Source organism: Mytilus trossulus, chromosome 4, assembly GCF_036588685.1.
Source record: "Mytilus trossulus isolate FHL-02 chromosome 4, PNRI_Mtr1.1.1.hap1, whole genome shotgun sequence".
Lineage (NCBI taxonomy): Eukaryota > Metazoa > Mollusca > Bivalvia > Mytilida > Mytilidae > Mytilus > Mytilus trossulus.
The window spans coordinates 42329975-42343833 of NC_086376.1; positions in this window are offsets into that span (position 1 = coordinate 42329975).

Consider the following 13859-nt stretch of genomic DNA (forward strand, 5'->3'; position numbering starts at 1 on the left):
TGTTGATTAGTGCTTGAGTTATCTCCAATGAAAATGACGTCACAGATGTAAATAAACAAAATGGCAGCGTTCACATAACACACTGGAAGCCCACCGAGAGATGAGAAAATAAGGCATTGGACTTGAACAGAGTGCCAGCAGCTGATGATAGCTCTTATAAAGTAACGGTCCTTTTCAGGGCCATCAATATTTTACAAAAAGGTTCTACCTTTGTTATACATTTGAGAAATTCTAGAACACAATTGTATTTTCAAATGTCAGCTTGTCTTTGTTATTTAAAGTTTAAAGAATATAAAAAGTGATCAAAAGGCTATTTAAAGTTTAAAGAATATAAAAAGTGATCAAAAGGTCTTTCCATTGTTAGTTCTGTATAATAAAACAATTGGGGCCCCTGAGAATTGATGAATATCCAAAATTGTTAACCCTTAAAAGTTATTTCACCTGGGGTTGTGCCCTCATTGAAATAACCTTCTCGTGTTGACAATTTTGGATATTCACCTTTTCAAAGGGCCATAATTGTATAGTGTTGTTCATCTGTTTGTTGATTATTTTATATAGTTACATCCCAAAAATGGTTTTCATTCTCTAACTTAAGATTTCCTCGACCAAATGTAACTTATGAAACTTCTACACTATGCTTATAACCTAAAAAAAAAAACAAGTTTGAATTTTGAATTTTATTGGTGTCACTTTAACTGTTCTAGAATTACAGCTTACAATTTAAAAATATTAAAAATTGTTGAATTTTTCATTTCTGTTTTATATTAACTTAAGTTAGCCTCAACCTAAAGATATGAAAAAACTTTTATAAATTGGTCCTCTTAATATTGTAATGTGTTTTATATCAAATATTTTATAGAGGTGAGATTATAATAAATTATTTGTTGTTATTGTTGTTTGTCATTTCTAAATTAATTGTCTCAAATTTGAGTATAGAGGTAGTATTTAAGCAAAGGTGAGCCAAGAAGAAAGGAAATAACTGAGGAAATATTGCAGGAGGTAGATCAGTACCCATCACATTCCACTGAACATGGCATCAAAAAAAAGAAAACGGCTGATGAGCTAAATAAAGCTGAGTTGTGGGATCCTCATAGGTAAATAAACATGTACAGGGTAAATCTGAAAATAACTTATGAAACAATTGTTACTAAACCATACAAATTATATAGTTTAGTGGTGAAATGTTAGTGGAGCAAGTATATAAGTACCGATCAAATCACTAGTTCATTCAGCAAGGCAAACATTGATGAAATTAATTCAATATGCTAGAAATTCTTTAAATACAAAATAGTGTTTCCTCCATTCTAATGAATCTTAAAGAAAACAATGTAAAAATCATACCTTTAAAATCTGTTATATGTTTTTGTGCTTGCATGTTAATTTTAGACCATGAATAGTAAATATGATATGCCATGAAAATTTGTGACATTATCCAATCAAAATAAATGCAAATAATAATGTTGCATAATATGATATTTATTATTTTGTATTTGTATTAAACCAATATAACAATGAAACATAAGATATAAAACATTCATTTGCAATAAAATTATGCCAAAACGTTCTGAAATCAGCTTATCAACAAAAAAAATTATGCCAATAAATTTGTTTTTATTTGAAAGGGATCTACCACCAGATTTACTGCACTGCCGATATTTGGGTGATATTTTGATATTGCTATCCTCCATGCTCAGTTGCTCCACAGAATTACAGAAGGTATTTAATATACTAGTAATAATTTATTATTTGATTTAAAGACTAAACTTTTTATGTCCAAACAATTGTAGCTTTTGATTCTAATTTTGATTTAGTTTGAGGTGGGGTGGAGCTTAAGGCTATGATGAAATTTAAAAATAAAAAAAGCAGAACAAGAGTTTTGAGTTTTAAAAGAGAAAGAATACAACTAAAAAGAAAGCAGGAAAAAGTAAAATAGATTTATATTTATAGTATTTTGTGAAACACACATGTGTATAATTTAAAAAAATAGAAGCCCTTAATAAATATGTTTTATTGTCTTATTTCTCTTATTTAGACGTAGCAACATGAACTAAGTTCATAATGTCAAGTTTCATTTTTGACTTGAAAGAAGCAGCATTATGTTCTTGATTATGAATTTTTAATTTGAAAAAATAATCTCCCTACTTTTATAATGATGGAATAGTGTTAAAAGTCTTTTAGTGCACATTTATTTAGAATTTCATAAAATATTTCTACATTATCTTGTTTTAATAATTTACATGTCATAACAGGAAAACATACAGCTAGCTATTAACAGTGCTGAGTGGAATGGTTTTCATCACAAATGTGGAAGTTCTTTTATCCGCTACCATAGATCTAGTCAAGAGAAGGATTTTAAAGCTTTTGTAAGTAAATCTTTTTATAAAAATTAAATAATTTACAATCAAAAGATTATATTGATTGATTGATTGTCGGTGTTTTACACCACTTTTTAGGGCCACTTTTGGACTATAGTGTGGTGGCCAGCCTTTAATGTTGAAGGAAACCAGAGTGCCTGAAAAAAAGCATTAAATTTCGATTGGGAAACTGACAATTCTACTCAATTAAAGTCAAGTGCACTAGCACATAAAAGTTTTCAACTCATGTGTTTACTAGTGGCTTGTGATTACAATAGTAGAACAACTTATACCACTTGGCCACCGAGGTCCCTCAAAAAGCATTGACAAAATTACATTAATGTTTATTTAAGGTGGTAACTAACACAATAGAGAGATAAGTCTGTAAAATCAGCTAAACATTTTAATCAGCTTGTATTATTAAAGAAATATTACCCATCTCAATGGTCAAAATTGATGTTTGTCAAATTGCTACATATCGTATGATTTTTTTTTTGAGAAAGTGATTGGAAAAAGTTTTTTGAGATTTAAATATTTTTATTGATGGCTCAAAGTAAATATTTTGTCAAAATTTTATGAAAATTGAACGAGCCAAATTAATTTTAGTCAAGGTCTTCGGTACCAGTTTGAAAAAATGTTTCTTGACCGCATGGAACTTTACAATTTATCTACTATACTATTTTGAAGTATTAAGTTTTACCATTTTTTCAAATTACTCATTATATTAACAACAAAAAGCCTTCTTATTGTAGAACACAAATGTTGTTTTAAAATCATTTACAAAAGTGATATGTTGCCGGTTCTTATGATAAGTTACTCTCCTTTCACTGAACATAAGCTATAAAAAATGTGATAGATAAATTAAAGCAGTCAATCTCAGTCTAAATTTAAGGTTAAGGTTATTTTGAATGGTAGTGGGTCATCAGTGTACTGTGGACATATTTTCTTGTGGTTTTTTTTTTGCAATTTATAATCATGATATGCTTTGTTTGTCAGTTTCAGCTTGCTCCATTTTTAGGGAAAAGGGGCTGGATATGAGCCGGAAGTAGTTCAACTTTGGTTTATGCTAGCAGACCGTTGGCCCAGAGGTAATAAAAATACTTTTTTTCCAAAAAAATGACATGAAAAAAATATCATTTAATCATTTCGTGACAGACTTATAAAAAATTTGATCAAAGCTGTTAACATGTCATTATACAGAACCATTATAACTTAACTTAATTGGTAATAGTGATATGATTTAAGGAAGATTAATGGTTTACCGCCATCTAAGATTGTACACAATTGGTCTAGATCTTTGCAAAAATCTGCAAAAGATTAGGGGCATTAAGGCCTGGTTTTGGCCTAAGAAAATAAAATGTTTGATAACTTTCTCAAAATTGGCACATAATGTTAAGAAATGCATAGGGTCAAGAAATATCTATGAAAAACATTAAGATTTTTATTTGATGACGTCATAATATGTACTGTTTTTACAAAAATAATAAAAAATACAGAATTTATGCAATTTTCTATCTTTAATTCTGTTGTGGAAACATCATGCACAGCCAAGATACAACAAAAGGATTTAACAGAATCTTTATCATAACTATTGACATAGTGTCACTAAATATAAAGTTGTTTCTTGGGTGCGCACATACTTTTTCAATCTAAAATATACTTAAAATTTTTATGAAAAACAAAGAAAATCACAACATCAAATGCAAATTAAGTCATGATTTGTTGTCATGGTAACTTGTTCAATGTCTAATATTGTTTTGTTTTTCTGAATACCTTGTACCTTAGATATTGTACAGTAATTTAAAAATATGTATGATATCTTTTAAATTTGCAGTAATTTTTAGGCCAAATAAGGGCCTTATTGCCCCCACTCCTTTGGAAGCATATTGGGATTTCTCAAAGCATATTATAAAATCAATCTTCTCATATTCTATTTTAAATTATATCTTAAAAATTTCTGTTATGCACAAAAATCATGTGTTTTTTCATGAACAATCTAAGCAAAGCTGGGCTATTTCGTATGACTGGTAGCTTGAAAAATAGCACTGTGATTCATAATTTTATTATATTTTTTGGAAAAAACATAGAAATTCTTTATTTTGGCAAAGTATTTAAAAAAATTATCTCAGGAAATATATATTCCTCTGATCTACCTTAATTTATACTAAATATTGCTTGACAGATCTAGAGTTAATTGCATTCAATAATCTTGACCAATCATTTGTTACTTAAGGTTGCATATATATATGTACTTAGGTCAGGTTTTCGAATAAGTGTCAAATGTATGGACTCATTGGTGTTTTTCCATACGATACAAGGTATAATATTTTGCCCCATAACACCTATTTATCTTTTAACATAAGACTAATAGCTCATAAAAGGTAATTTGACAAAATTTAAGCATGCCAATCCACATATAAGGTAAAAGTCTGAGTCAGCCTTTTCCCGCCATGTTTATAAATGAAATATCTTGACAGGGAGCTCCATGACCTATCAATATCTTTAGCTTATTTTGACCCTTAACTAACTAATACTCTTCCAGCTTAAAGTATCACTATTGATTTCTTTATCTATTTAATTTTACCTTAAATCACCTAAGTACAACCTTAAATAAGCATTTATATTATGTCATTTTTCTGACAGAATTACCAGTATTCTGATATTTAATTTCAGGCTCCAATTATATGTAAGAGGAAGGATTTATATATTGTAAAAGAAACTGTATTTAGAAACTATTGGATGAGAATGGACATAATTTACACCAGAAGCCAGTTAATTATCATCTTGTTTTGCAATTGGAAACTATATGTAAACTGCTGAAACTTGATAACAACATTAAAAGCCAAGATCAACAATACTTAGGAGCTACATCATCATGTATAATCAGAGTACATGTACTGTCAGACTCCATATTAGAACCAATCTACACTTGGTGTCTACATCATCATGTATAATCAGAGTACATGTATTAATGTCAGACTCCATATGAGAATCAATCTACACATGGTGTCTTTATGTATATGTAATGTGTTGACAGAATCCAGCCACTTAAGAAGCAAAGGATCAATTATAATTTAGAAATGTATGCATAAGTGCTGGCAAAATTCATAAAAAAAATCAAAGATCACTAAAGGACCTACTTTACCTACCTGTCCCAATGATGAAAACAGATTATTGGTTCTTGTTAAAAAAAAACAGTGAAGAAGAATATTGATATAAAAATGATGAAAAATAAGGATTGTACATGTACATGATGTATACATGTAAACAATTACTAGTTGACCCTAACCTTGAAGTAAATGCAACAGAAGATTTTTAAGTTTTAATCTTTAGAATTATACCCTAAATATTCACAGAAAGAAGACCCAAATAATGTATTTAACATTAAAAGAAAATGATTTCATATAAACAAGAAAATGCTATTCTTCTATTCATCAGAATGTATTGATTCTTGATATCTTAGCTGTCTTTAGAGTATAATAAACCATTCTAAAGGTGTTTTCATATGTTTTATCAAGCTACAATCTAGATTTCGAAATACATTCATTGACCATTTATCAAATTTTTTAACATGTCAATTGTAAGAATCTCTAATTTGATAAAAAATAATTATGCATGTATTCTTCTTTTTGTGGTATAAAGTTTCTTTAAATAAGTAAGATGCTGAAAAAATATAATATACAGATAAAAACAATTTCAAATTTTCAAATTATATTTTTAAATGGTTACAAAGCAACAAATTTGCAATTTCTTGTATGAAAAATTACCATAAAACTTTGGTTTTGTACATTTCATGAGCAGAAGATTATATAATTTAGTAAAATACAAACTTATAACCCCATCAAATTATCAAAATTTTCATAAATTTGAAGAAAATCAAAAAAAAAAAGACTCATTTTTTGCAGTTTTATCTCCCCTTTCAATGGTAATTTCCATAGGAAATTAAAAGTTCTGATTTTGAGTTTTTCTCAAGTTAGATTTTATGGGACTTTTTACTGTGTATGTTAAGAGCTTAATGCTATAGATTAGAACTTAAACATGTTTTGTTGCAATTAGTTTAGGGTTAAATCTTAGTTTGACTGGACATATATTGAAATTAAGGTGGTACCTAACACATTAACTAAAATTAAATTGGCTCGTTTAATTTTCTTAAAATTTTGACAAAGTATTTACTTTGACCCTTTGACAAAAATATAAAAATTTCAAAAGATTTGATCCAGCCGTCTAATCAGAAAAATTACACTGGTTATACATGTATAGCAGTTTGACAAACACTTATTTTGATCATTGAGAAGCTTAATATTCCCTTAAGAACACAACGTCATGAAACGTTCTGTTGATTCTACAGAGTTATCTCCCTGTTGTGTTAGGTACCACCTCAACTACATAATGTATACATGTCAACAGTTTAATACTAGTATATTAAAATTGTTATATTAATAAATGTTTTATAAATTTGATCTAAAAGACATATGAGGAATAAAAATAAAGAATGTTTCAAATAATTTTAAATGAACTGTTTTAATTTAATTGTTTTGCTGCCTGAAGTGAAGTTTTCTGCAGATATGATCCATGGTATGCAAACTACAATATATGTAGTTGTCTTTAATACAGAAGGTTGAGCTAGTGAGATTTGGAAATTTTGGAAATCACAATACCAAGTAGGAGTTCTGGTATATACACATGCCTTTGCTTCATCTTTTATCTCTGACCTAAATGGTTATAATTTGCATCATTTGGCATTTGTTGTCCATCCATATCGATATGCTATTCAGCTTCTATTTCAAAAGTTATATTTTCTGGATAGAAGGAGAAATAAAATATAGTTTTGTTCAATGAGACAGCAACCAAACAAAACAAACAAAAGAATTATGTACACGTATTGTCTGGGAAACTTGTCTCACTTACTGATAACCTTTTACCTATGGTAAATTCTTAAATTATTGCGTGCATTTATTATTGCAATTTATCAAGAGTGGACTACATTTTTTGGGATGACAAAATTTTTTGCATTAAATTAAGATGTTTATTAATTCAGTTATCAGAATGTGAGTTCTTATTATTGCACCCTGTTGCATTAAAACATCACAATAATTTCTGAATTTACAGTATCATAATCATGATAATGATTCAGATGACTTATCATGAAATCAGATGAAAATTGCTTTGTAAAATTAGATATGCACTGAAATTGATACAGATTGCAACAAAGATCTCAACCTTTTTTTCAAATTTATAGATAAGTGATCAAGGTTAAAGTTACCTGATTATGGTTGTTTAACTTTAATTAGCAATAGGTCATTTGTCAATGTCAAGTTTTAAAAGATTTTCAAATACTAGAAGTACATGTACATGTACAAAAATGTAGTAGATAAACTATATGTATGCAATGATTTACAAATTTAAAGAGTACAAGTCTGTCTGGCAGTTGTCATTGACCTCATTTGCATGGTCCATTGTTCAATAGTAAGTCCCCTTTTAATATGCTACAATGTGTATTCAACATGTCGAACTATATTTGGTGTATGGAATGATTATTTAATGTGTAAATTGAAATATAAATAAGAAAATGTGACATGATTGGGACCAAATTACACAGAAATAACTTTAGGTCACCATACAACCTTCAACAATGATTAAAACCTATTCTGCATAGTTGGATATAAAAGGCCTTGAAATGACAAATGAACAATTTAAAACAATTCAAGTAAAAAAACTAATGCCATGATTTATGTACAAAATAACGAATGAAAAACAAATATGCCTGTCTTGTAGGGTTTATCTGAACTTAACCTCATTTTCATGGTTCTATCTTTTTCTTGAATACTAAATATGTTTAAAAATATTTGGTTGATGTGATGATTATAACAGAGTCGGATTTAGGGTGAGGGCTCATTGGTTGGTTATACATGTTATATGGAATAGCTTGAGCCGGCCTCTCTTTGGCAGTCCTTGACAACCCTCCTTTTATGAATATTTCTGGTTCCGCCAGTGTACTTGAGGCTGGCTCCGATTGATTTATCTGACTTTGGCCTCATTTTCATGATCATTTATAATAATGTTTTTTTTTCTTGATATGTAATGGTTTTTGTCGAGCCTGCAACTTTTGTTGCAGAAAGCTTGACATAGGGATAGTGATCCGGCGGCGGCAGCGTTAGCTTACTTCTTAAAAGCTTTATATTTTAGAAGGTAGAAGACTTGGATGCTTCATACTTTGTATATATATGCCTCATGTTACGAAATTTCTATCAGTCACATGTCCAATGTCCTTGACCTCATTTTCATGGTTCAGTGACTACTTGACAAAAAAGTTAAGATTTTTTTGTAATGTTAAATTCTCTCTTATAAGTAATTGGATAACTATATTTGGTATGTGCATACCTTGCAAGGTCTTCATGCCCGTCAGAGAGTTTTCACTTGATCTTGACCTCATTTCCTGGATCAGTGAACAAGGTTAAGTTTTGGTGGTCAAGTCCATATCTCAGATACAATAAGCAATAGGTCTAGTATATTTGGTGTATGGAAGGACGGTAAGGTGTACATGTCCAACTGGCAGGTGTCATCTGATCTTGACCTCATTTTCATGGTTCAGTGGTTATAGTTAAGTTTTTGTGTTTTGGTCTATCTGTTTTTCTTATACTATATGCAATAGGTCTACTATATTTGGTGTATGGAATGATTGTAAGGTGTACATGTCTAGCTGACAGGTGTCATCTGATCTTGACCTCATTTTCATGGTTCAGTGGTTATAGTTAAGTTTTTGTGTTTTGGTCTATCTGTTTTTCTTATACTATATGCAATAGGTCTACTATATTTGGTGTATGGAATGATTGTAAGGTGTACATGTCTAGCTGACAGGTGTCATCTGACCTTGACCTCATTTTCATGTTTCAGTGGTCAAAGTTAAATTTTTGAGTTTTGGTCTATTTTTCTAATACTTTATGCATTGGTCAACTATATTTGGTGTATGGAAATATTTTATTATCTATATGTCTGTTACACAGGTTTGATTTGACCTTGACCTCATTTTCACGGTCCATTGTTAAGTGTTTGTGTTTTGGTCTGTTTTTCTTAATTTGTAAGCAATAAGTCAACTATATTTGTTGTATTGAAGAATTGTTAGCTGTACATGTCTGCCTGGCATGGTTCATCTGACCTTGACCTCATTTTCATGGTTCATTGATCAATGTTTCTTTTCTTTGGTTAATGTTGTCAATGAGTTTATGTGACAGTTGTAATAAAGCTTTATATTGAGGTCTATCAACATAATATCAATGATTAGTAAAGAATGCAAGACATTTCAGCGTGTGCACTCTTGTTTTCTGGTCTTTGTACTAAAACTTAAACCTTTAGGAATATCAACATTAAATCAATCATGAATGGTGAAGCAGGTGAGATATTTCAGCTTGTGCACTCTTGTTAACACAAAATATGTGGTGAAATCTGTGACTGCCATACATGCAGATGTATCTAGGAATATGTTGTAACAACTTTATAAAAGTGGGAATATAGACTATCCTGATACTGGAACAAGTCCTGATAGTTGACACTGTTTGCTTGTTTTAGCATTATATTTTTTTAAGAAAACTTATTTCAATATTTTTTTTCACTGCTATCGCTGTTGATAAATTACAACTGTGTTCATGTCCCTCAAACGAAACTTTACACCATGAAATTAATATTTTCAATTTGTCTTTGGCAAACGCTATCAAAGTAAATTTCCTCTACAAAGGTTAGAAAGATGTAATGATTATAGAAAAATAGGAAGATCGTTCATAGTATCATTCTTTATGAGGCAACTCTCACTCCAGAGACCAATTTACCTAGAAGATAACAACTATTATAATAGTTCACTGTACGGACTTCAACAATGACCAAGACCCCAATTTGGACCAACTTGAAAACTGGGCCAATAATCAAGAATCTAAGTACATTTTTAGATTCAGCATATCAAAGAACCCAACTGATTCATTTTTTGTCAAAATCAAACTAAGTTTAATTTTGGACCCTTTGGACCTTCATGTAGACCAATTTGAAAACGGGACCAAAAGTTAAGAATCTACATACACAGTTAGATTCAGCATATATATATCAAAGAACCCTAATTATTCAATTTTGATGAAATCAAACAAAGTTTAATTTTGGACCCTTTGGGCCCCTTATTCTGTTGGGACCAAAACTCCCAAAATCAATACTAACCTTCCTTTTATGGTCATAAACCTTGTGTTTAAATTTCATAGATTTCTATTTACTTATACTAACGTTATGGTGTGAAAACCAAGAAAAATGCTTATTTGGGTCCCTTTTTGGCCTTTAATTCCTAAACTGTTGTGACCTAAACTCCCAAAATCTATACCAACCTTCCTTTTGTGGTCATAAACATTGTGTTTAAATTTCATTGATTTCTATGTACTTAAACTAAAGTTATTGTGTGAAAACGAAGAATAATGCTTATTTGGGCCCTTTTTTGGCCCCTAATTCCTAAACTGTTGAAACCAAAACTTCCAAAATCAATCCCAACCTTTCTTTTGTGGTCATAAACCTTGTGTTTAAATTTCATAGATTTCTATTAACTTAAACTAAAGTTATAGTGCGAAAACCAAGAAAATGCTTATTTGGGCCTTTTTTGGCCCCTAATTCCTAAAATGTTGGGACCTAAACTCCCAAAATCAATACCAACCTTCCTTTTGTGGTCATAAACCTTGTCTTAAAATTTCATAGATTTCTATTCACTTTTACTAAAGTTAGAGTGTGAAAACTAAAAGTATTCGGACAACGACGACGACGACGACGACGCCAACGTGATAGCAATATACGACGAAATTTTTTTCAAATTTTGCGGTCGTATAAAAATCTATCAAATATGCCAACAAACACCCTTTTCAGATGTTTTTTGTCCAAAATGAAAGTGGCCGCATCCGTGTTCATCGTCAACCTTTATACATGTTTTGTATTATCATCAAATACAACTTACGTTTCAATATTATGAATGAACATGAATGCGGCCACTTTCATTTTACACGGAAACTAAAGTTTTGAAGATTTCAGTCATTTAGCCTGACTTAATGATGCTAGTATGTGATATGTGTGCATTGTATTGTCTAAAACAGTTCATATTTATGTAGCAGAAGCATTTTACTTTCCAAAACATAGCTTAAAGATTACATTTTCACAATTTTGTAAAACTCCTATATTTTGGGGCCAAAAAGGGGTCTTACTGAACCTACTCCTTTGGGAAAGCTTCAATCTATGTTTAACAGGCAAAGGAATGACTTATATTTTTTCTTAAAATTTTAATAAGAATATAAGGTGTTGTTTTAAACATAAACATATGGGTAGTGACATCAAGGAAAGCAAATGTAAACTTTTATTGGTTTTCAACTAGCTGTCAGTATCTGTGGAATCCGGGTCCGTTCGCGCCCATTCACGTTCGCACCCACTCATGTTCGCCCCCTTTCACTTTCGCACCCCACATGTTCGCACCCAAAGTCCTTTCGCACCCTACATGTTCGCGCCCAATTTTAATTGGTTTTGTGTCTAATAACTTTGTAATCAAGTTTTGGCAAGTAGTATTCTTAAAAGTATAATTGATTTAATTGTCTCAAAATAAAGCGAGACAGCATTTTTAATGTGTTGAATAAATTTTTTATCAAGTTTTTGAGAGTGTATTGTTAAAAAATAACATTCCTTTCTAATTAAAGTGGGATTCTGTCAACGTTTTATTTTGTGCTGAATAATACTTAATCATGTTTTGTTTAGTGCATTGCCTATAACTTTGTTTCATTGACTTGTTTCAAAATAAAGGGAGATTCTGACTACGTTTTTTTGTGTGTTGAATAAATTTTATCATGTTTTGGTTTTTATAATAGTGTATTGCCATATTTTATTATTTCATTGTTTCAGATCAAAGGAACCAAGCTGTTAAAAACAATTATCTGTTGTGTTCTGTATTTAAAATATTCAATCTTTTTACTCATACCAAGCTATAAATACATTCAGTATTTACATCAAAGCAATTAAAAACAACAATCATGATTTTCATATTATTCAACTGGAATTTGAATTAAAATTGGGCGCGAACGTGTAGAGTGCGAACGAACCTTGGGTGCGAACGTGCGAGGTGCGAACGTGTAGGGTGCGAAAGTATATTGGGCGCGAACGGACCTGATACCGTATCTGTGAGTGCTCTCAGATCAGTACTTAGAGTCAATTTGTTATGATTTTTCGTTTTCAATGCCATAATACTTTTGGTACAATGTATCTAATTAATACTTTTAAATCTGTTATTTCGTACAGAATCAAGCAGGGATGCAAGGTCATTTCGAACCATATCTCGTATTCTTTGAACATTTGGAAAATTTGTTGTTGATCCAGATATTTCTTGAAAATGAAAGCAGAACTAACTTCCGTATACCATTGAAGTTCCGTCTTTTTAATTTTGTTTCAGTCGTACTTTCAAAATATAGCTATTCCTGAAGCGTTTAAAGTTTCCGGAAGAAAAACTGTTCACACCAAAATCTATTATCAGAGCATAAAATTATACGTTGAACTTCAATGATTTAAGTCTTGGTTTCAGTTGTCATGGTTTTCTCTCAGTCTTTTTTTGTTGGAATACTGGTTATTTCACAACACTACTAGAGAGTCTAGAGGCTGCCAAATCAAAATTTATAATTATAAATTCTTGCTTAAAGAATAAGAATAAGGATAAGAATAAGAACTTTATTAGTCTACAATCCAAACAATAGGATTGTTACTTAAATGACCCCCCCCCCCCCCTAAAATACAAAACAAAACTGTGACAAACAAACAGACTGGAATATCAAAACGATAGACATTAAACACTACAAGCATATATAGCATTGAAAGAAAAAAAATATTTAGATTATTAATATTAATTATACTACTATTTTTGACTGCATGCCTCCTCTTTAAAATTAACAATTGATTATAAATGACACAACAAAGACAATTATTCTACAAATATTTTTTACACAAAACACTTTATTAGATATTCAAAACGACAGCTAGTCCAGCAGATATCAGAATAATTGATCACTTTATGGTAAAAGCATGAAATTTGGCATAATGAAATCTTAAGGGGTATAGACAAAATTCAGATATGGAGCCACGAAAAAGAAATCCAAAATGGCCGCCAAATTCAAGATGGCTGACATAAGTATAACATAATTCACTTGATGAAGTCTTCCAATTTTAATGAGTTCAGAAGATGTCACAAATTTGAGGAAATACAATTAAAATATGTCAATTATTATTTTTTTAAACCTTATAATACAGAAATCATCAAAAATGTCCAAATTCAAAATGGCGCGTCAAAAAAGTTTGACAGTATTCGTATGTATACACCATCATTGTGTGTTAGAAAGTTACCAAATCCGTGAAACTGGATAATTTGATATCGATAAAGGCCTACAATGTATCATTAATACCTGGGTGCATAGATTATATTTTCAAAATGGCGGCAATATTCAAAATGGCGCCGTTTAA